Here is a 26,598-nt window from a genome sequence, read left to right on the forward strand (position 1 = left end):
TCTTAAAGAATCTAATGGTGAAATTTCCAATATGATAATTATTTCTTGATATGAAATAGTTTCTTCTTAAAATTAAAAAAAAACTGTTTTAAATCCTGAAAGATTCTCAAAGAATTGCAATTCCTATATAAATCTTTACATATTCTATGAATGAATCAGAAATCCAGGAATGAATTTCGGAACACGTCAAGAATTTTTCTATAGGTCAGCATAAACATGAAGTGTAATTTTAAGCATTATTAAAATAGTACCTAAATTTTAAACATTATTAAAATACTACCTAAATTTGTTAATAAAATAATATAAATTTCAGAAAGAGAATTGAAATTTTGGATAAGAACTAAGACAAGAAACAAATAGTTTTGCCTATTGTTCCAATTAGTAAGACATCCATTCATGCTTTGGAATCAAAAGTGAGGTTGGGGAGGGTAGAACAAAACTAACATGATTTCCAGTAAGACAATGGAATATGGGAATTTTAGGAAGTGATACTTGAGCAGCCAAGTTGAAAATTCTTAAGGCCAATAACAAGAAATAATTCCTAACAGGTAAAATGAATCAGCTGAGTTATGTTTTCATCAGCAGGGATTACTTTCAGTAAGTAGGTTTATAACCAACTTCCTTGAGAATTTATTATTCTCCTAGCATTTTCATCTCAGGTAAACTCATTACCAAGCAGGTACTTATTGGAAAGAAACATAGGTGAATAATAAATGGTAACTAAGAAGAACTAAATTAGCCCATTTCCTAAAGTCCAAAGAAAAGACGGCAGGTAATTGAAAATGAAGTGTATTTTTGTTAAATATGGAAAAGAAAAGCATAAAATAGAAAATTGAGTAAATAGGTAAAACATGCTGCAAAGTAATAATAATAAAATTAATAATATTAATATTATTATTATTAATAATAATATTTATCTGTCTCACTTTTAAAGACTTAGCTGTCATTCACAAGTAAGTCACCAGGTTCAGAAATTTTCCCATACGCAAGCGCACACACAGACACACGAATGCATGCAAATAGTACAGCAGAAAAGAAAAAAAAAACATCTTCCTCATGGTGCAAATAGAAGCAGTAGCATGAGAAATTTATGAATGGATCTATTGATTTTATTGAGGTGGAGGCACAGGTAGCCGCAATCACAGAAGCCGATCAATATTCTATAATTGAACTACAGCTTCTGTTACTACTACTGCTGCTGCTACTGCTGCTGCTGCTACTATGGTACTTTTTTTTTTTTTTCAGAGTGATTTGACAGTGATGGTATCGGGGGTGATGGTGTCGGGGGAAGGTAGTGATTCTCTTTCAGTTTCTTCATGAATGAACACTTCTCAGCAATATCTCAGTCCAGTCATTTTACTACAGATTCTCAAGCGCAAATGGAAGACGAGACAGAAACAAGGAAGTAATGTACAGAAACTAAACTAATACTTTCCTGATAGGTTTATTATTGAAACACACATTAACCTTAATATGTATATATATATATATATGTGTGTGCCTATATATATATATAAATATATATCTATGTGTGTGTAAGCATGTATTTACATAAGTGCGCAGCTGACAAATAAACAGATGAGTGTATATATAAACAAATGAAAGCAGACATGAATGAATGAATGATGTTTAATGGGAGTATTTCTGTGAATGTACACAAATCTCTGTGTGAATATATCATTAGCGTAATTATATGAAGAATAAATTTGTTCGTGTGTGTGTGTGTGTATATATATGTATATATATAGACAGAGGCTATACACATGCACATGAGTACACGCATACGCAAGCACACACACAAAACAACAACAACAATAACAATCGCATCTACTATTTGTTAAACAAAGTAATATTTAACTACACAGAATTTTTGAATATATATATACACACACACATACACATATACACATACACACATATAATATATATATATATACATATATATTTATAAATATACGTATATGCACATATATACATATATATGCACATATATACATACGTATACACATATACATACACATATATACATATACACATATATACATACATATATAAATATATATATATATATATATATTATATATATATATATTATATATATATATATACACATATATATGCATACATATATATAAATATATACATATATATATGTATATACGTACATACATACAAACATTTATACATATACATGCATATGCATACATATATATATATTATATATACACACACGCATGCACATTTATATATGTATATAATTGTGTATATATATATATATATATATTCATCTGCTTGGGTAGACAGATGACAAACACACTATATGGTGCATCCTTTCGTCACTTTTTTACTACTCTTTAAGCATGCCAACAGCTAACAACTGGCAAGTATAATAATTTACATAAATAGAACAGAATTTCAATGCACATATTATTGAATTTCAATGAATCACATGTAAAATATACACACATACATACACACACACACTAGTATCCTTGTATACATTTAGAAAACCAAGTTTTCAAGGTCACTTTGAAAAGTATTTATAAATTTATATATCTATGTCTCTTAACTAAGTACTTTCTCAGTTTGGAAAATATTAAGGACAATTAATGACAATTTTAGAATAATTGAATAAATAAGAGAACAAATAATTTGGTGAATAGATATACATATACATATATAAATAGTAAACAAAATTAATGACTGTGTAATCAATTAAATAATTACAGTTAGTTGGGTTGAATTATCTCTTAAGTAAGTGATTGAATACATTATACATCTCTCTCTGTCTCTCATACACACACATATATATAGATAATATACATACATACACAATGCCAGTATTAAGAGATAAATAACAGCATTCACTAATGAAAGGACTCAATACAGGTTTAGACTATTTAGAATATCTTAAAAGATATTCAATAAACATCAAGATAGTTAAAATTTGAAATTATAATTCATCCATCCATCCATCCATCCATCCATACATACATACATACATACATACATACATACATACATACATACATACATACATACATACATACATACATACACACTCATGCGTGTGCGCGTGCGTGCACATGCACACATGTATTATGAATGTGTTTTTATATATTTGGATCAAATCATTAAATAATTGTGATTCTGGCTGTGTTGGAGCACTGCCATAAAGTGTGATTATATGTGCATTTATGAGTCATGGGTGTGAACTCATGTTTGTGTGGTTGGTATATATATGTATGTATATGTATGTGCTAGTGTGTGTGTGTTTGTGTGCATAGGTATTTATGTATTTATATATATATATATATATATTATATATATATATATATATATATATATATATATACATAGAGAGAGAAAGAGAGAGAGGGGGGTAGTGAAAGAGAGACACAATAAGAAAAAGAAAACGCAAAAAAAGTATAAAGTGATCTCATCAAAACTTAAAAATTAAATGTGCATAAAAAAATTTTATTTGTTGATTAGATTTAAATTTTAGAATTTCACATCATCATTTATCTAATTTTCTTGACGTAATAATGGTGCAAAATATTTGCATGCAATTACAGTATGTCTGTATGTGTGTGTGTGTGTGTGTGTGTGTGTGTGTGTGTGTGTGTGTACATGTTTGCGTGTGTATATCCGTCATGGTATATCCAATACATTCATCTATGTGATATCGAATTATAGTCACTGAAGTGCGGACTACAATTTGAACACACACGCATTGATATATCACGAAGAAATACTCTTCGCACAGCAAAAGCTGACTGTAAGTAAGTCTGAAATTTAAAACTGTCACGTCACAAACAACAGACTGGGGTAGCATCTGAACAATCTTTTGTTACGTACCTGTTCCATTACCAATCCTCATTTTTTGGTTGACATCCAGCAAAGGTTGGAGACTGAGAAGCAGTATGTGAATAAAACTACATTTATTATACCATGCAAGTAGCACATCAACCTCTTGTACTACTTTAGTAGTTGTTGTTTTGCTCAGAATCGGTCCTGACTGAGTACATCTAAGTCAGGTGGTTTTGGTCACATGCATTCCAACCCCAACCACCCTAACCTTTATATAGAATTTTTATTTTATAATTATTATCTTTTTTTTTTTAACTGGACTTTTCTGGAGGAAAGGGTGCAATGCCCACAGACTTTCTACGTTCTTTAATACTGGTAAAATTGACAATGTTAATGTTCCTTTTGCACGGTTATACAAATAAATGTGCAGGGTGGGAATTCTAGAAGATAGTGTTCTGGGGAGGAAGGATTGGGTGCTGTAGTTAATGCAAGTCTTGAGTGGGCCACAATGTGAGTAGTGAAAGCAAGAGAGAGATAAACAAGAGAAAGATTGTCTGAGTGGAAGCAACACAAAATCTGAAAGATCTGAGATGAAAGGTATTATAGTAGTAGTAGAAAGGTCAGAGGAAGGAGACATCACATTTGTGGCAAGTGACTTCATGACAATCAATTGGATGGCTTTTTTTCTTTGGATATGGTTGAGAAAATCTATAGTGCAGCAACAGAAGCAGCACTCTTCCATATATGTAAATCATAATTCATTGCAGGTCTTCACTGAGTTTTGTATAAGGGTCAGTAGTTGAAGGATGAAGTGTTTTCTGACCTTGAAAAAGAAGGCTACTATTTGTGATGCAGTCTTTACTAAAATGAGGATAGGATGTGCCCTGTCCATGAAAGATCATAGTGATAGTACAGCTTGGAATATGTAGGGATCCTGAGGGTTCAAACTGTTTATATTTAGGAGAAGGTATGATAATGTCATCTTGAAATGTGCAGCAATTGTGTCTTTTTGCTGTTGAACATAAGATTGATATGACACTACTAGAGAATGTTTTCAAGCTCTCTGTTCATGGAGTAGGTGCAAATTTGATGCAAGATACCTTAGTTACATGTAGATGATGCTTGGGTATGTAATGTTAAGGATTAAATGGTGATATCACCCAAGTAGGAGATGATGTCACAGGTGACAGCAAGCATAATGTTTAAATTGCATAAGTATTGGGGACATAACAAAGTGTTGGGTTATACAAGAGCGAGGGTCAGTAAGAACTTAATAAACATACACCATGATGATGTGATATGAGAGGAAGCCACTGATCAAAGAGCTGAAATCAGGTAGCATTGTTAGCAATTCATGTACCAAGTCACTGCTCGTAGAATTATCAAGGTTGAAGAGTAGAGGGAAGGAAAATCATAAAAGTTGGCAGAAATTTTTGGGGCAAGAAGCCAAAAAGATCAGTTGCAGTTTGGGAGTAAGGAATTTTTGCAGGTTATGCAATGCATGGAGGCATCTTTCACAGTTCAGATGATGAACACACAGGGGTTGCAGCATTGGACAAAAGCTATTCATTAACCATAAGAATTTTTCAGGATGAGTGATTTTCTTCAACTGTTGTAGATGTATTCTTTACTTGAAAAACTGTAGAGCAGTAATGGATGAACCACTTGGGAGATTTGGGGTTATGAGTTTTTGTTTTGTGTGAGATATGAAATGACATACCTAGAAGAATAGTTTGTCACCCTTCAGCTGTTTGTAATAGGACAAGGACGAACAGAACAGCATATAACTGAAGGAGTTTGAATACTTAACTGACTTCATGTGTCAAAGGGTCAAGGAGGTGGCAGGGGGATTATTGCATAAATAGTGCTATGCTGGCAATTTATTCAAATTAATAAAATTTAATTATGCACTTATGAACACTTATTCTCTTATATATCTATAAAGCAAAGGTACATCAGATACCTGTTTATTAAAATTAATATTAAAACATCCAGGAGATATTCTTAACTGAATTTTAAATTACTTTAGAGTAATGTTTTTAATGTTTTTAATAAAACACTCAACATTTGTTGTTGTATTTAGGAATGGTCATTTTGCCAGTTTAGCCAAAACAAATATATAAACATAACTCAACATTTGGTTATATTTTATAATATTACAAATGGTCAGATGTAGGCATGGCTGTGTGGTGAAGAAGTTCACTTCCTAGGTAAGTAGGTTCAAGTTCAGTGCAACTGTGAGCACCTTGCACAAAATTTCTTCTACTATAGTCCCAAGTTGACTAAAGTTTTTTAGATGAAATCTGAAAGTTTCTGGATGGATGGATGCATGCATATGAGATCATTTGTATATCTGTGTATATGAGCACTTCGCTGAATACCACTGAGCAACCAGTAATGACATTGTTGCTGCTTCCCCTGTCAACAAATCGCCCATTGGCTATGTGCTTTTGTAAACAGGTGAAATATAAGGTCCCTTACCTGAAAGCTGTAAAATAATACCATGATATTATATCCATGTGTCGGTGGCACATAAAAAGCACCATCCGAACGTGGCCGATGCCAGCGCCGCCTTAACTGGCTTCCATGCCAGTGGCATGTTAAAAGCACCAACCGATTGTGGCCAATGCCAGACTCCCCTGGCACCTGTGCAGGTGGCACGTAAAAAGCACCCACTACACTCATGGAGTGGTTGGCGTTAGGAAGGGCATCCAGCTGTAGAAACACTGCCAGATCAGACTGGAGCCTGGTGCAGCCCCTGGCTTCCCAGACCCCGGTCGAACCGTCCAACCAGTGCTAGCGCGGAAAACGGACGTTAAACGATGATGATGATGATGATGTAACCCATGCTAGCAGAGAAAAACAAGCATAAAAAATGATCAAACAAATATCATAAATGATTTTGAAAATACACAAAGACTGTAATAAGAGACTTGGGAACAGGTTGCCTGTGTAAGTGCACTGAATCAAAAACCCCGCATACTGGACACCAGTAGGTTTCAGATGTCATCAGGTGAGAATGTATACATTTTGAGGCTTTCTTCTCAGCAGCTTTACAGTGCACCAACCCCTCTCACTGATATACTAAGTCTAGAAATGAACCCAAAACTGAGTTTTTGACTTTCGAAGTTCAACTCTAAACTTCACAGGCTTTGAATTTAAATTCATGCATTTCACAATCAATATCTACCATTTTAATCTTTTGCTTGTCTTGTGTATCACAAGTGATATCCTCTCTCTCTCTCTCTTTTGGAGAGGCACTGAGCAGCTATACGCACACATACACACATGGCAGGAACTTCTGCCTACCGAATTCAATCACAAAGCTTCGGTCGGCTCGGGGCTATAGTGGAAGACACCTACCCAAAGTGCCACGCAGTGGGACTGAACCCGAAACCATGTAGCTAGGATGATATATATAGGACATATTGTTTCTGTTGTATTATTTTCTTTTTAAAATCTCTTAATTCCTTATTACCTAACTACCATGTTCATTCCATGGTGCCTAAAATTTCTAAGACAATAATATACTGTATTGAAAGAAAAGTTCCATGGACATTCACAAGAAATATAACAGATTTTGTTGGTTCATTGAATTAGCTATTTCCAACAATGATAAAAACCATGATTTTAATGTCTATTTCCTTTTCCCATACAAATTTGGGTTTGATGGGTCTGCTCAATCACACCATCTTGCCCCTGATTGTAGTCCTTTGTCATCACCTTTATGAGGTTCAGTTGCCCATCACTACTTATTCCTATAACTCCTTCTATTTGGATTGTCAAATGCTTCTTCACTCAACTGTTATCATTCATATGTATCACGTTGCTATACCAACATAATCTTATCTCTTTGCACATAACAGCTTTTATCTATCACTTGTTGCAGTCATTGGACTATGGTCATGCTGGAGCACTGCCCAGAAGAGTTTAACGCTTTAGCATTTAAACTGGCCATATCCGGCCAAAAGTATTCTGCCTGTTTTATGCTCAAACTGGCCAGATCTGGTCTCTCACACCAACCCTACAATATCATTTTAAAAATTAACAGCTACCTCATCAAAATCTCATAGCTACAAGAAAATGCATGATTAGTTCAAAAGAATGTGGATTAAAAAGCATTAATTTTGACAGAATAATGCGAACACTAAAGGGTTAACCAAACAAATTGCCCCCAGTAATTATTCTTTTTAAAGTCTGGAACTTGTTCTATCAACCCCTTTTGCTGAACTGCTAAGTCACAGGGATGTGAACAAACCAACACTGGTCGTTAAGTGGCAGGAGGGACAAATACAAAAAATACATGCACACACAATGGGCTTCCACACAGTTTCTGCTAACCAAATTCACTTACAAGGCAGCTTCATCATTTTCATCATCATCATCATCATCATCATCATCATCATCATCATCATCATCATCATTTAGCATCCTCTTTCCATGCTGGCATGGGTTGGATGGCTTAACATGGAGCTGACTAGCAGGGAGCTGTCCAAACTCCAAAGTATTACAAGTGATTCCATGTGTTTTATCTTATTTCATGGTTTAAGCATAAGTTATTTTATTTCATTTCATTTCATTTTCTACAGCTATGAAATCATCTCATGTATCCTCAACTGCCGCATTTCATCATTTATTAAACTAACACCAGTGACCTGTCCTGCTATACAAATTATTCTCTCCCACTATCACTTATGGGTTTATATAAGTAATATACTTTTATAAGTGATCTTTATTATGATTAGGAAAATTCACCAATTAAAACCCACAATAAATCAATAATTCATAATTTCAAACTGTCACTTCATCTTGATTTGAATTATGTGTGTATGTGTAAACACACACACACACACCACACACACACACACACACACACACACACACACACACACACACACACACACACACACATTTTAGCTTCAGTGTGAAAACAGACACCATAATTCAACCACAATGCTCTCAGCAGCCAAGGAAATACAGTAAGGTAACCAATCAATTTGTTTCTAATGTTGGTAAAGCCATCATCAGGTTTATTTACTTTTCTGTGCCTGTTGAGAAGATTCAGTGAACACTACTCTATGATAAATGTAAGATCAGAATACAGAATAGACACAACCTTATTTACATAGCGGTAGAAAGTTGGCCACATGTTGATTATCTACTGACAATGCGTTAAGCATTAACTGAAGCATCAACAATGTATATTAGATTAAAACTGTAAACAAATTTATATGTTTAATAAGCATACAGTGGAAGTCGTCGTCGGCAGCGGCGTTGTCATCATCATCATCATCATCATCATCATCATCATTATTATTTAACATCAGTTGTCCATGCTGGCATGGGTTGGATGGTTTGACCAGAGCTGGTAAGCTGAGGGGTTGCACGAGACTCCAGTCTGATTTGGGCACAGGAGCTAGTTGCATGACACCAGTATCTGGCACAACTACAATTTCGCTTGGCTTGATGGGTCTTTCACCACTCAAGCACAGCATATTGCCAAAGGTCTCAGTCAATTGCCATTGCCTCTGTGAGGCCCAACGCTCAAAATGTGCTTTTCACGTGCCACTGGCACAAGTGCTGGTTATGTAACACCAGGATTGGCCACATTGCCTCCGTGAAACCCACACTTTATTTTGCATGTAACTCTGCTATTTTGTGTTTCATTTTACAGTTCATCAAATGAAAATTAAATTATTTCTCAATCATAATCTCTATTATTAAGCAAAGTATCCATGTGATTCAAGAAAACTATGCCCCTACCTTTGTTTTGACAGGTCGGACATAAAAGTAACTACACTTTACATTGCAGAGAGTTATTTTCTTAATATCTGATGTAGTGAATTGTGGATATGTAGAATATAATATTGCTATGTGAATAAAGATAATTTTCTCTGTTTTTCAGTACTATTATATTACGCTGCATTTTAGATCGTATAAATTGGGGTTGAAACCTGGTCATTAATGAAAGAACAATAGTAAAAAGAAGCCATTGGAAATTGCACTGAACTGAACTGAACACCTTTTATAACTTCATCTCCATCCATGCTGTACAATGTTGTCTCTCTCACTAGTTTGATCATTAGACATATTCCACTCATCTCGTTTGGTAATCATTGCAAATGACCATTATTTGCATATAAATATCTATCCTCCATTCTACACTAATTCTATTTTTTTCCAATACATAAAACAGATACTAAACACTCCAAATCTACTAGAAACTGTTGCCTCTCCTTCTCAGGTAAAAACCTAAAATTTCCTACCATCAACACTAGCATGAAGGTAAGTAAGTCTGGAGAGATTATAGAAATGCTAGAGCACTTGTGCCAGTGGCACGTGAAAAGCACATTTTGAGCGTTGGGCCTCACAGAGGCAATGGCAATTGACTGAGACCTTTGGCAATATGCTGTGCTTGAGTGGTGAAAGACCCATCAAGCCAAGCGAAATTGTAGTTGTGCCAGATACTGGTGTCATGCAACTAGCTCCTGTGCCCAAATCAGACTGGAGTCTCATGCAACCCTCAGCTTACAAGCTCTGGTCAAACCATCCAACCCATGCCAGCATGGACAACTGAAATGCTAGAGCAGGAGCAAGTTGATGTGTGGTGTGTACAAGAGAGAAGATGGAGTGAAGTTTCTACCAGACTTCTCATAGGCTAGAAACCCATTTTGAAATTCTTGTGGGTGGGTAACAACACTGGAATTGAGGAGAAGAGATATTGATAGCGGAAAAACAGAGATAAACATAATTGATATAGTCAAACATATGTGACAGAATAATTAAGCTTATATAAATATAGTTCTGAACAACAAGGAAGCAACAGAGATCTCCACATATGTACGACAATTAGAACTGATAGATGAGCAAATAGACCACTTCTTTGCTTGCTACTTACTCTTTTACTTGTTTCAGTCATTTGACTGCGGCCATGCTGGAGCACCACCTTTAGTCGAGCAAATTGATCCCAGGACTTATTTTTTGTAAGCTTCGTACTTATTCTATCGGTCTCTTATGTCAAACTGCTAAGTTACAGGGATGTAAACACACCAACATCAGTTGTCCATCGATGTTGGTGGGACAAACACAGACACACAAATACACACACACACACACACACACACATAGTTAATCCAAACAAGAAAGCACAAAAAAACACAACACGAGGACGTGGAACAAATATAGTATTATTGGACGCTCAGGAAAGACGGAAAGAAGGAGGGTTTAACGTTTCAAGCGGAGCTCTTCGTCGGAAACATAGGAGAAGGAAAGATCCAGAGAAGGGAAGACAGGAAAAAAATCGCCAACGGTACACACAAGGTCATATATATATATACGACGGGCTTCTTTCAGTTTCCGTCTACTAAATCCACTCACAAGGCTTTGGTCACCCCAAGACTATAGTAGAAGACACTTGCCCAAGGTGCCATGCAGTGGGAATGAACCCGGAACCATGTGGTTGGTAAGCAAGCTACTTACCACACAGCCACTCCTGCAACTTGCTGTAAGTTATCTTGCAGATTACTTCAATTACAAGTGAGAGTGACTGCATTGTCTTAGCTGATGGTGTTGCCAAACATATCTAATGGAGACATTGTGCAACACAATATATTGGCTGTTCCAATATCTATGGAAACTAGAATCAGAATAGATGGAAAGAAGAAGACCCAAGACTCATGTCACCAAAAACACGTTATACAGCTAAATTCTAGTTTGTGCTTGATTTAAATAGCTATTTTCTACAAGTTCTTTTTGTGGCCATAGAAATGAGGGTTACTTGTCCTCTGATGTTTGGTCAAGGAACTGTGAAACATGTTAGGATGAACTCCTTTGTGTTGCTGAATGCAAAGGGAATAACAAGTTGCATTAAGTTTTACAGCAAAAGGAATAAACACTATTGTTTAATTGCTTAAAATTTATCTTAACTTTTCTAATGTATGCTGTTTTATGCATTTTTTATTTATGCGCCCTTTTCAAGCCTAGCCAGGCTCATGGGCCTGGTTTCCCGGTTTCTGTGGCATATGTGTTCCCCCCAGCTGCACAGGACGCCAGTCCATCACAGCGTTACTCAAGAAACAAGAAGAGAGAATGAGAGAAAGTTGGGGCAAAAGAGTACAACAGGGGTCAACACCACCCCCTGCCAAAGCCTCATGGAACTTTAGGTGTTTTCATTCAATAAACACACACAACGCCTAGTCTGGGAATTGAAACTGCGATCTTCCGACCACGAGTACGCTGCCCTAACCACTGGGCCATTGCGTCTCCACAAATATCTATTTATTATTCAATGCATGATATGCAAATTAGGCTAACCATTTTAGCAAATTGCCAGTTTATTTTTGATTTAAACAGCTATTTGCTATAAGTTTTCTTCATAGGCAGGGGAATAAGGGGGTAAATGAACAACAAAACTTGATGGGACAATCTCTAATTTTTAGAGTGAAAAGAGAATAACACTTATGTGTGTGTGCTTGCATGTTGATATATATATATATATATATACTTCGGGCTACCCAGGCCCCAGTTGAACCGTCCAACCCATGGAAAGCAGACGTTAAACGATGATGATGATGATGATGATGATATAAAATCAAAATAAGCAACATATATATATATATTCTTGTGAACCAATTATGAAAAACGGTGACAGTTTTGTTAATTGTAGAGGATGAGGCATCTATTCAAAATAATAGGGTGAAAACGTCCACATATGTTTTGTCAAAAGACTCTGTTAGTTCTATTTGCTTGTAGTAGTAAAATAAATACACTTTGATCTTAACCAAAAGATCAAGACCAATAATTTGTAGATATGACAGTACATGCTGCCCATCAAAATTAATGGGTCAGGATGATATACAAACACATGATACTTCTGCCATAAAAAATATCAGCTTTTCAGATTACATTTTTACTGGTTCACTGAATAGCTGACACTCCTATAAACATGGTTCATATCGATTAGTTCCCATCAACCTTAACTATGGAAGAACATCAAAGAAATAATTGAAAATGTAAATGGTTTCATTGTTGAACACCATCATTCTTCAAATGCTTTCATTATTGAATACTTTTGTTCTTTCTATATAAATACATGTTAAGTGACAACAATGAGCATCTTTGAAATAACATGACACACCAACAACTTGAGTAATGCATGGCATTTTCTCCAAAGCAGGTTAGTTTTATTTTCGTGAGGGGTCCATGTGCCATCAGTTATTTGGTCAACCTCATCATCATCATCATCATCATCATTTAATGTCCGCTTTCCATGCTAGCATGCGCTGGACGATTTGACTGAGGACTGGTGAACCAGATGGCTGCACCAGGCTCCAATCTTGATCTGGCAGAGTTTCTACAGATGCATGCCCTTCCTAATGCCAACCACTCCGAGAGTGTAGTGGGTGCTTTTATGTGCCACCGGCATAAGGGCCAGTCAAACTCATTTTGAGATATTTACTATAGTTTAACCCAGGGGTTCCCAAACTGCCTTCCCACCCAGACCACATTCCTAGCGCCACCACCACTCCCCCACCCCCAAAAACATAGACCACCTTCTGCAGCAAATTCAAAACAATAGTCTTTCATAAATAAAAACTTAACCTAATTAATCCATTATTTTGTTGTTTTTACATGCATTGTCCCCTTTTGGCCACACTTTTATCACCCCCACAATTCTTCAGTGCCCCCCACCCTGCCCCAGATTTTCCACTACCTCCAGCGGGGTGGTACTGCCCACTTTAAGGCGGCGAGCTGTCAGAAATATTAGCACGCCGGGCAAAATGCTTAGCGGTATTTCGTCTGCCGTTACGTTCTGCGTTCAAATTCCGCCGAGGTCGACTTTACCTTTCATCCTTTCGGGGTCGATAAATTAAGTACCAGTTATGCACTGGGATTGTTGTAATCGACTTAATACCTATGTCTGTCCTTGTTTGTCCATTCTATGTTTAGCCCCTTGTGGGTAATAAAGAAATAGGTACAGCCCACTTTAGGAACCACTGGTTTAACCTATAACTCTGAGTATCTAATCTGCATGAATTTTCATTTATGTCATCTTTATTCTATATTTTATCATTTACTTTTTACTTGTTTCAGTTATTGGACAACGGCCATGCTAGGGCAGTGCTTTGGATGGATTTAGCCAAACAAATCACTCTCAGTACTTATGTCTTTTTATTTTTTAAAAGTAGTTCTTATTCTATCAGTTCCTTTTACTGAACTGCTACGTTATAGGGATGTAAATAAGCCATGTCAAGCAGCAAGGAAAAGGGGTGACAAACAGACACAAAGACTGACATACTTGGACATATATATCGCATGACTGGCATCCTTACCAGTGGAGTGCTAAGTGCACCATCCGAGCATCATTGTTTCCAGAGCAGCTGACTAGTTTCCATGCCGGTGGCATGTAAAAAGCACCATTTGAGCGTGATTGTTACCAGCGTCGCCCTACTGGCACTTGTGCTGGTGGCACGTGAAAAAGTATTTGAGTGAGATCGTTGCCAGTGCAGCTGGACTGGCTCCTGTGCAGGTAGCACGTAAAAAACACCATTTGAGCATGGCCGTTGCCAGTACCACCTGACTGGCCCTCATGCTGGTGGTACATAAAAGCACCTACTACACTCTCGGAGTGGTTATCATTAGGAAGGACAGCCATCTGTAGAAACTCTGCCAGATCAGATTGGAGCCTGGTGCAGCCATCTGGTTCGCCAGTCCTCAGTCAAATCGTCCAACCCATGCTAGCATGGAAAGCGGATGTTAAACAATGATGATGATGATATATATATATATATATATATATATATATATATATATATATATGATGAACTTCCACACTGTTTCTGTCTACCAAATTCATTAACAAGGCATTAGTTGGCACATTAGTATAGCAGAAGACACTTGCCCAAGGTACTGTGCAGTAGGACTGAACCCAAAACTACATGGTTGTAAAGCAAGCTTCTTACCCACACAGCCATGCTTGTGCCTAAAATTGATTATTTTTTTTCAATTCAATCTTAACATTCAGTAATGTAAGTATTTAAAGAAAATACGCATTTGAAAGTGAAACTATTTACATTCCCATTTATGTCATTTCCATCCTTCCATATATACATTAATATGACTGCCATCAAAAATATCAGTTCTTCAACTTATAACATTCATAAAAGCAAATTGACAGGATTGTATTAACCAATATTACTAAATGGCTTAAAGACAGTTATAAAGATTTAATTGAAATGATGATAATTACAAAAATATTACAATATCATTTATAAACTATTGAAAGAGTAACAAATAGTTATCATTATTCCAGAAGTACTTTAATTACAATATTCACAGTAAAACTGTGATTTCAAGTTTTCCATCATAATTTATCAGTTATGAAGAGTGTCAAATTCTCATTCTGCTTAAAACAACATAAAGCTAATCTCTTACTACAATCCACTCAAATTTTAATTCTCTCACTATTACTCGTGCTTTATTTCCCAGTCAGGATAGAGTGCTATCTCATCCTTCTACTCACTTTCATTTTATGTTTGCTCTTAGTCACTCACTCACTCTCTATATATTGTTTGACACTCTCTTCGACACTTTCTCTTTGACATGGCAGTAGATCAATACATCCGGTTCATTATCTTTTATCTTTTACTTGTATCAGTGATTAAATTGCAGACACACTGTGGCCACCACCTTAAATAATTTAAGTCAAGCAAACCCCAGTACTTTTTTTGAAGCCTGGTATTTATATTATCAGTCACTTTTGGCAACCCACTAAGTTACAGGGGTGTAAACACACCAACACCGGTTGTCAAGTGTCCATGGGATACAAACACAGACACACATATATACAACAGGTTTTTTCAGTTTCCATCTACTAAATTCACTCATAAGGCTTTGGTTAGCCCAAGACTTTAGTAGAAGACACTTGCCCAAGGTACCCTGCAGTTAGACTGAACCCTAAATCATATGGTTTGGAAGCAAGGAGAAACAAAGAACACATTGACTAACAGTCTTAAATATTACTCTTTTACTCTTTTACTTGTTTCAGTCATTTGACTGCGGCCATGCTGGAGTACCACCTTTAATCAAGCAAATCAACCCCGGGACTTATTCTTTTGTAAGCCCAGTACCTATTCTATCGGTCTCTTTTGCCGAACCACTAAGTGACGGGGACATAAACACACCAGCATCAGTTGTCAAGCAATGCTAGGGGAACAAACACAGACACACAAACACACACGCACACATATATATACATATATACGACGGGCTTCTTTCAGTTTCCGTCTACCAAATCCACTCATAAGGCTTTGGTCGGCCCGAGGCTATAGTAGAAGACACTTGCCCAAGTTGCCATGTAGCGGGACTGAACCCGGAACCATGTGGTTGGTAAGCAAGCTACTTACCACACAGCCACTCCTGCGCCTAGATATGCTACCTTGAAACAGAAAAATTGGATGCTTGTAGCTGGAATGAATTCCATTACAGACCTAAGGCACCACACCAGCAAAAACAATTTATCAACTACAAAACCTAGAGAGATAACAATTACAAAATGAATCAACAAGGTGGTTTTGCATGGTTGCTTGCACTGCATGAAATACCAGCCCCTAAATTTCCCCTAAATTTCACTCTACCATCTTGAATAAAAAGAATGAAAGAACACATTAAACGATGTAGTCCTAGATACACAATATACAATATCTGATATAAAATTAGAATTAAACAACAGCAGGAGTGGCTGTGTGGTAAGTAGCTTGCTTACCAACCACATGGTTCCAGGTTCAGTCCCACTGTGTGGCACCTTGGGCAAGTGTCTTCTACTATAGCCTCGGGCCGACCAAAGCCTTGTGAGTGGATTTGGTAGACGGAAACTGAAAGAAGCCCATCGTATATATGTATATATATATATGTGTGTGTGTGTGTGTGTGTGTGTGTGTGTGTGTGTGTGCATGTGTGTTTGCGTGTCTGTATTTGTCCCCCTAGCATTGCTTGACAACCGATGCTGGTGTGTTTATGTCCCCGTCACCTAGCGTTTCGGCAAAAGAGACCGATAGAATAAGTACTGGGCTTACAAAGAATAAGTCCCGGGGTCGATTGCTCGATTAAAGGCGGTGCTCCAGCATGGCCGCAGTCAGATGACTGAAACAAGTAAAAGAGTAAAGAGTAAACAACAGCAGTTACAACAACAACAGTAGCAACAATAACAACAAAAAAAAGAAATAACAGAAGTCCATGTCCATACCCCCACCCCACTCTGCAACTTGTGAAGATCTACAAGAAATGTCAAATTCATAGAGTACCTATTTGTGGTAACTTTTTACTGAAACCTTACAACGGATCACTTGAGAAGTGCAACTCTACAGAAGTTGATAACAAGCAGAGCTAAAACTGTCAGATTTCTTCCTTACACCTGTTATCTATCAGCCTATATTTCTAGCTTTTATTTCTCTGCCTCTCTCTCTCTCTCTCTCTCTCTCTCCCTCTCCTTGTCTGTTTATCTGTCTGCTTTTATTACATTTTTGATTTGGTTTTCCTTTATCCAAAGAATAATCCTAAAACATCTGTTTAAAATAATGTTTACATAATAGCTTTATGTATATATATATATACACACATACACATTACCATGTGTAGTATCTATTTTCTTTTTGTAACATTTTTCTATGATATATATATATATATATATATATATATATATTTATAAATACACACACATACACATAAGCATGTATAATAGTATACTAACTAAAAGTTCAATGGTTCACCTCCTACAACTGACACTGCACAGTGTTTATTGTCAAACCAAACAATACTACCTGGCCCAGTCCACTGGCCACTAAATAGGTACCGTGTATCAGATACAACCTAGTAATGGAAACAGTAAAAGCACTGAGTGGTTTGCTACATTGCAGTCGAGCTGGCAGAATCGTTAGCACGCCGGGCGAAATGTGAATTAGTATTTCGTCTGCCATTATGTTCTGAGTTCAAATTCTGCCGAGACCAACTTTGCCTTTCATCCTTTCCAGGTCGATAAATAAAGTACCAATTACGCATTTGGGTTGATGTAATGGACTTAATCCCTTTGTCTGTCCCTGTTTGTCCCTGTTTGACAACCGATGCTGGTGTGTTTACATCTCTGTAACTTAGCAGATCAGCAAAAGAGACCGATAAAATAAGTACCAAGCTTACAAAGAATAAGTCCTGGGGTTGATTTCTTTGATTAAAAAGGCAGTGCTCCAGCATGGCCACAGTCAAAAATGACTAACACAAGTAAGCGAATACAATTCCTAATAATCTTTAATTATAAAAATGCAGTATGATCTTATAAAAATGACTATGAAGATCCACCTGAATAAAATAGGAATGAAAGGGGGTCCATTGATAAAAAAATGGTTGAAGTAGAAAAAAGTATAACAGAGTAGGTATTCTTTTCTACTGTAAGCACAAGGCCCAAAATTTTGGGGGGAGGGGGCCAGTTGATTAGATTGACTCCAGTACACAACTGGTACTTAATTTATCAACTCTGAAAGGATGAAAGGCAAAGTCAACCTCGGCGGAATTTGAACTCAGACAGAATAGGTATTACCAGACTAAAGTAGATATTATGAAGAATGTGTTGTGAGTAAAAGGCATTCCTAAGGGAATGTTATATTTATTGATAGTCCTTTCAAATTATCTTATGCTATCATCTTCTAAAGTGTTGGGCGATGTAATTTTCTGGCTGACATTATATGGATAACCTTTGGTATCATACATTTACAGATCACCAAGAAACATATACAACTCAATTGCAATCTCTAATCATTATCATCATCAATAGTCAACCTGACAAGATGCTTCTATTCAAGAAATAGCTGTCATGTTTTATCATCTTGAAAAAGGAAAAGATGTACTAGTTGCTTATAGCTATGTTTGACTAGGGTTGGCCTGGAGACAAACAACAACAGCAACAATGACAACAACAACCTGACACATGGCCTAGTGGTTAGAGCAGTGGACTCACGGTTGAGGGATCACAGGTTTGAATCTCAGACCAGGCAATGTGTGTGTTTATGAGCGAAACACCTAAGCTCCACACAGCACCGGCAGAAGGTAATGGCAAACTTCTGCTGACTCTTTCGCCACAACTTTCTCTCACTTTTTTCTCCTGCATCTTGCAGCTCACCTGCGACGGACCGGCATCCCGTCCAGGTGGGGAACCCATATGCCAAGGAAACCGGCCCTTATGAGCCAGGCATGGCTCGAAAAGGAACAAACAAACATACAATGACAACAACAACCTGACACATGACTGCATTTACTACATAATTATATTGGATAACCTTTTGGACACTGGTAGCACCACACTTCTTAGACTGATTCAAGGTTACTTCCTGATTTGTTTCTTCAGGGCTTTTCTTCAACATTGTATCAACTCTATCAACAAATATCTATTTATCTCATTCGAAAGTGGGAATTAAAAATGTCTGTACTTTGATGATCAGAAACATGAATCGATAGGTGATTGGCCTTTACTGATTGCAATGAAGAGTAATAATATTCTTTTCTACTATAGACACAAGGCCTGAAATTTTGGGGGAGGGGGGGTCAGTCAATTAGATCGACCCCAGTATGCAACTGGTACTTAATTTATCGACCCTGAAAGGATGAAAGGCAAAGCTAACCTCAGTGGAATTTGAACTCAGAATGTAAAGACAGACAAACTACTGCTAAGCATTTTGCCCAGCGTGCTAATATTTCTTATTTCTTTATTGCCCACAAGGGGCTAAACATAGAGGGGACAAACAAAAACAGATAAACGGATTAAGTCGATTACATCGACCCCAATGTGTAACTAGTACTTATTTAATTGACCCCGAAAGGATGAAAGGCAAAGTCGACCTCAGCGGTATTTGAACTCAGAATGTATTGGCAGACGAAATACTGCTAAGCATTTCGCCCAGCGTACTAATATTTCTGCCTTACTGATATAGATATTAAAGCATAAAGAAGACGCTGAAACACCAAACACGACAGTAATAATAATCCTTTCTATTATCGGAAATTTTGGGGAAGGGGGCCAGTCAATTACATCGACCCCAGTGTGTAGCTAATACTTATTTTATTGACCCCTAAAGGATGCAAGATAAAGTCAACCTCAGCAGAATTTGAACTCAGAACACGAAGACTGACGAAATACTGCGAAGCATTTCACCCGGCATGCTAACGTTTCTTATTTCTTTATTGCCCACAAGGGGCTAAACATAGAGGGGACAAACAAGGTCAGACAAAGGATTAAGTCAATTACATTGACCCCAGTGTGTAACTGGTACTTTATTTGTTGACCACCCCGAAAGGATGAAAGGCAAAGTTGACCTCGGTGGAATTTGAACTCAGAACATAACTGGTATGCTAACATTTCTGCCAGCTTACCCCTCTAATGAAGAGTAATGATAAAATTGTGATGTTCATACTTTTCCAAAAGGCTTAATCATATACTTTCATAGATAAACACAGGTTTTATTTTTCAAACCACTTGTTAATTTTCCTTCTTATTTCACATAAAACCATTTCTCACTGATTGGGATACTTCAACTGACTAAGGAACCAGGCTTTCTTAATGCTATCAAAGACATTATTTTATTGGAAGGTAAGACACTCTCATAGCCTTAACCCTTTAGTGTTCAGAATACTCTGTTAAATGTAATACTTTTTCACTCAAATTGTTTTCAATTAATCAAGCATTATCTTATAGCTTTGAGGTTTCAATGATGTGATCGTTTATTTTCAGAATGGCATTGTAGGTTAGGAGTGAGAGGCTAGATATCGCCAGTTTGAATATAAAACATGTAGAATATATTGGGCCGGATTTGGCCGGTTTAAACACCAAAGGGTTAATCTATTCAACTGATGGCATAAGTGCTAATAACACTAAAGACAACATCCAAGAATTATAAAACATCAATTCTAAGTGTTGGTGCAAATAAGAGCCAATGAAGACTACTTGTCACACAGTTACTTGTTCATCTTGAGCCATTTTACAATTAAAATGATATTTTTGCACTAAGATGCTATTTTTACACATTGTTAAGATGATACTTTTTTATTAATAGTTACGCTCACTTTTTCATAATATTTTAAAATTTAGCCATTTGCATTAACTATTGACTATTTTACAATTGGAAATATTTTTTATAATGATTTGAAACTTAATACAAAGTAAGATCAATAACTAAGTATTTTCTGGTAGATTTTAAAAGACTATCATCAAAACTTAATATCTTTTTATTGTTATTATTTTCTTGATAATTCAAAACATATTAAATATAGCGTCTGACAAATACTGAGAATAATGGCATCTACATTTAAGCTGATTATATATTCAGCTAGATGCAAGCCTGACAGGTTACAAGGGCAATAAATCCTTAGTTATTCTACAGATCTGAAGGTGCATGGCTCAGTGGTTTGAGTGTCGGGCTCACAATTATGAGGTTGTGAGTTCAATTCCTGGACTGGTCTATATGGAGTGTTCTTGAACAAAACACTATTTTTCCATTGCTCCAGTTCATTCAGCTGTAGAAATGGGTCACGAAGTCACTGGTGCCAAGCTGTATCAGCCTTTGCCTTTTCCTTGGATAACATCAATGGCTTGGAAAGGGGAGGTTGGTATGCATGGGTGACTGCTGATCTTCTATAAACAATCTTGCCTGGACTTGTGCCTAGGAGGGGAATTTTCTGGGTACAATCTCATGATCAGTCATGACCGAAAGGGGTCTTTATCCTTTACCCTATTCTACAGACATACCACATTTGGTTCCAATGTTCTATGGAGACAAGGTCCTAAAATGAATGTTTCTTGAATGAAAATTTAACAAACAAATCAATTAGAATATTAATGATAATCTCTCAATGATATTTTTTTATAGTATTGCTTCTGTGGATATTTTAGATCACCTATTACCATACTACATTACAAATATACAAGGATAAAATTATCTTTAGAAATGCAGATATATATAATGAGGGTTTCTTCAACATTTCAAGATATAGAGATTTCGAGTGCCCTTATGGTTTTTCAAGCTGTCTAGTTTGACAGATATAGCCCCTGTTATTCTGTTATTTCTATTCCTGTTCACTGAGAATCAATGCAACAATTGGCATTTTATTTTTTTATTTTTACATACATTGAACTTTAATCCATCATTTTCAAAGTTATACTGGTCAGTCTTTCTGATTTTAAGCAACTCTAGTTTTGTAATAATGTTCTTTATTCAGTCAGTCAATCACACTCTCAAAAGAAGACAGAAAGTGATGGCATCTAATATGAAACAAAAACAATGTGAATATCTGACAGTTATGGAAATGAAAGCACAGCCATTTCTGAGTTCTTGTAGCCTGAAGGAGTATTTAAATTTTCGAGTATCAGCATCACTGTCATAGCTTCAATGATTAAATGAGAAACATCTGCAACAGACTTTTGGAAAATAAAGCCAAAAACTTAAGTTAAAATAAAGTTCCAACAGCAGGAGGTAAAATTGGTTACACAAGCTTAAAATATTGATAAATTTAAGTATTCATATGAAAGATATCCGTCTTTCTGTCAAGTTATTTATGTGTAAGAGAGTATAAATGTTTGCATTGGAACATAGCTTTTATTCCTTGCAGCAAATAAGAGCACAAATACAGGGAAGCCAAAAGAAAAGATAGAGCTATCAGCTCAGACAAATGTGGAGATAAAGGATGATACCCAACACCCAATGGGAAAAAGATGACAATGGCTGGTGCTTGACCGTAAATAAAACCATTAGCAGAGTTAAAGATTATTGAATATTAAATATATAAGAAAATAAGTCATTCTAATAAAAATAAATCGAGATGGTACTGCACTCCAGAAATAAGGCAATGGATAGTACTAGGCAGAGAGGCAATGGTCAGCATGAGCAAGGTCTGGAAGAGTAGAGACATCAGCCTTGCTACTAAATGCAGATTGGTGAATGCAATTGTCTTCCCAATAGCAACATATGGGTGCGAGACCTGAACACTAAAGAAAGCTGACCAGAAGAGAATGCATTCAAGCTTTGGTGTTGGAGAAGACTTTTACAGATTCCATGGACAGCGAGGCTCACCAATGAAGAAGTTCTTAACCAGATAAAGCCGAAACTGTCACTAGAAGCTAGGATCACCAAGCATAGATTGACATATTTTGGTTATATTATGCGGAGAAAATCCCTGGAGAAGGCCATCATGCTCGGAATGGTCAGTGGCAAGAGAGAAAGAGGCCGACCAAGAACCCGCTGGCTTGACACCATTAAGAGTGATACTGGAATGGCCATAGCCAATCTGAAAAAAGTGACCCAGTATAGAACTGGCTGGAGAACACTAATCCATTGAGTAACTGAGAGTCAACTTTGACTGAGCGGATAGATAGATAGAATATAGGTTACAAGGCCCAAAGTTCTGGAAGAAGGGGTAGTTGATTGCATTGACTCCAGTACTTGACTAGTACTTATTTTATCGACCCTCAAAAGATGAAGGGTAACATCTACCTTGGTGACATCTGAACTCAGAATGTAAAGCCAGAAGAAATGCTACAGAGAATTTTGCCAATAGAGAAGATTTATTGCCAATAGAGAAAGAGCTGGTTATTAAGCTAGGTTCAAGGATCCTTCATTGGAATTTCAACATCAACAACAGGGTATTTTTGTTTGTATGCAAATTTGTATCTTTTGTTTTATACTCTTTTACTCTTTTACTTGTTTCAGTCATTTGACTGCGGCCATGCTGGAGCACCACCTTTAGTCGAGCAAATCGACCCCGGGACTTATTCTTTGTAAGCCCAGTACTTATTCTATCGGTTTCTTTTGCCGAACCGCTAAGTGGCGGGGACGTAAACACGCCAGCATCGGTTGTGAAGCAATGCTAGGGGGACAAACAGAGACACACAAACACACACACACATACATATATATATATATATATATATATATACATATATATGACAGGCTTCTTTCAGTTTCCATTTACCAAATCCACGCACAAGGCAGGCATTGGTCGGCCCGGGGCTATAGCAGAAGACACTTGCCCAAGATGCCACGCAGTGGGACTGAACCTGGAACCATGTGGTTGGTTAGCAAGCTACTTACCACACAGCCACTCCTGTGCCCATGTATGTATTTTCATGCATATAGCTGCATATCTAGACATGCTCATATATATTTGATAAATTTCTGGAAAATTTTACAGATATTTACAGTTCCAGTGATGGATTGGATCTGTAGTCTTCGAATTAACTTTCTCCTTTCTGGTTTTGAGAAGCCTAATTCCTCAAGATTCATATTTAGGCAGTGTGTTACATATCCATGAGCCCCAATAATAACAGGTATAAACCTGAACTTGCAATCAGCATAGGTATTCTCTTTTTCATGTGTGTGCGTGAGTGCGTGTCCGTTCGTGTGTGTAGGTAAGTAGGTAGGTTCTGCTATGCAACGGGAGATAACTTTAAACACCAATCTTGATTGCTATATGTGGGAGCAATTATTGCTTTATATATCTCTATGTCTTTGTCTAGATATATAAGTACGTATCTATAGGAAGCTGGCTGGCAGAATCATTAGAACGGTAAATAGAAAGTATGTAGATATTTGTTCCAGTTCTCTGCACTTTGAATACAAACCTGATTGGATCAATTATGCCTTTCATCATTCTGAGGTGCTTAATGTACCAAACCAGTGCTAGTGCAGCCCTATCTCCTTCTAACTTTTATACCTCATGGATGTACAAATAGGTTGAGGATGGATTGGTAAAGAGGATATCTGTATCTGTTTGCAAAAACACCGATACCTAAAACTGCTAGTGGAAGCTTAGTACATGCTGATACCAAGTTATTCCTGGTTTTTCTTTTCCAGGTTATTTTGCATGCTTTCAATGAATGTGACATCGAAATCATGTGTAAACAGCTCCTTCCCTCAGAAAAGGAAAGATTTGGCTGCTATTTCTTGCATGCCCTGCTACCATGTAACAGGTATTTTGGGTCCTTTATCGCAAATAGCCGTTACATGGTAGTAGTGCATGCTAGAAATAGCAGTCAAATCTTTGGAGGGGAGATATGTTGATGGAAAAAAATTATTTCACACCATGGTTACAAATAGGTCTTTTACAAAATATTTACCATATTTTGAAGACATTTTCACTTTAAAATATTTTTTAAATATGCCAAGAAAAACTTTTGTAATGGTTTTCACTTGAAAATAATTTTAAAAACATTAAAATACTGTCTGTTTAAAGAAAGCTAAAATATAAATACTTACTGTACAAACAACTTACATTTTTGAAATCACATTCACTTAAAAATATTTCTAATTGATTAAAATATTGTGTTTAATGAAAGTGAAAATAGAAACATTTACTGTAAAAAACAAATCATATTTTCTCCTTGTCAAGTCAGTGTCAAATCAAAAGTTAAGGGTTTCTTCCCTTTCAGGGATAAGTCATTTTTGGAATATTTTCCCATTATGCACCAGTTTGGCTGGGTAACATTACAAGCAAGCAAGCAAGAACAATTGAAGCTTTTAATGTATTATATATATATATTCTTTTATTTGTTTCAGCCATGCGGCTGCAGTCATACTAGGGCACCACCATATATATAAATAACTAAATAATTATATAGATATATGTATGTATGAATATATGATATATGATAAAGATAATGGTACTAAGGATGCTACCACCATGACCACCATTGCTGCCACCACTACTGCCACTGCCAAGAACCACTACCACAACGAACACCATCAATGACAATTTGATCATTCTCTTTGATTGAGCTTCTTTACAAAACATTGTCAATCATAAAAGAATTTAGAATACAATGGCATGAATGTGGAATACCAAATCTATTCCTGAACAGAACTTAGTGAAGGATTTCTATTCACATGTGTGCATGTAAGTCTGTGTAAGTGTGAGTATGAATGTGTTTGTATGTATTAAGTGTTAGTGTGTGGGGATATATGAATAGTGTGTGCGCACATGTGTACACGCATGTCTGTACATTTCCAACTGCATGTGTATGAAAGTGTGTGGGTAGTAAAAATTACTCATCATATTTGTTGATTAATCAGAACAGAATTGGTTAGTTTTTTTTTTTTATTTATATATGTTTTTGCATGTTGATTTTTATTTTATATGTTTTACCTATTTATTTATTTATTTATTTATTCATTTTATTTACTTATTGAAGTTAGCGAAGAATTCATGGAAGAATCTTTAACATTTGAAGATAGGAAAAGGGAGAAAATAAAAAAAATCAAAGAAAATTATTTTTACTTGGAAACGTAAACGGAAAAGGATACAACAAAAGAAAAAAAACGAAAAGAAAAAAAGAAAAATAGGGAATAATTTAATTAATGCTTTGACTTTTCTTCTCTTTTTTTTTTGCTTTTTATTAATGTTTGTTTTGTAGCGTTAGACTTGTATTAGTGCTGCCCTTCTGGCAAAATAAGACTATTGTTCATATCATTATTATTATTATTATTATTATTATTATTATTATTACTATTATTATTACTATTATTATTACTATTATCATTATTATTATTACTATTAGTATTATTATTATTATTATTATTACTATTATTATTATTATTATTACTATTATTATTACTACTATTATTATTATTATTACTATTATTATTATTATTATTACTATTATTATTATTATTACTATTATTATTATTATTATTATTACTATTATTATTATTATTACTATTATTATTATTACTATTATTATTCTTGCTATTATTATTATTA

The 26,598-nt window shown here is 36.0% G+C and overlaps 1 protein-coding gene across 3 annotated transcripts in view; it reads right to left on the minus strand.

The window, feature by feature from the left end:
• LOC115210808 overlaps positions 1–26,598 on the minus strand; it is a 391,785-nt gene that overhangs the window by 257,133 nt on the left and 108,054 nt on the right. The window contains exon 1 of one of the 3 annotated variants that reach the window (XM_036502502.1): positions 3,859–4,350. The exons of the other annotated variants lie outside the window; for them this stretch is intronic. The gene's annotated coding sequence lies outside the window, so the exon portion shown is untranslated. Of the gene's footprint in view, positions 1–3,858; positions 4,351–26,598 lie in introns of those variants that run through there. 3 annotated transcript variants of the gene reach the window in all.

This window comes from Octopus sinensis, linkage group LG4, assembly GCF_006345805.1.
Source record: "Octopus sinensis linkage group LG4, ASM634580v1, whole genome shotgun sequence".
Lineage (NCBI taxonomy): Eukaryota > Metazoa > Mollusca > Cephalopoda > Octopoda > Octopodidae > Octopus > Octopus sinensis.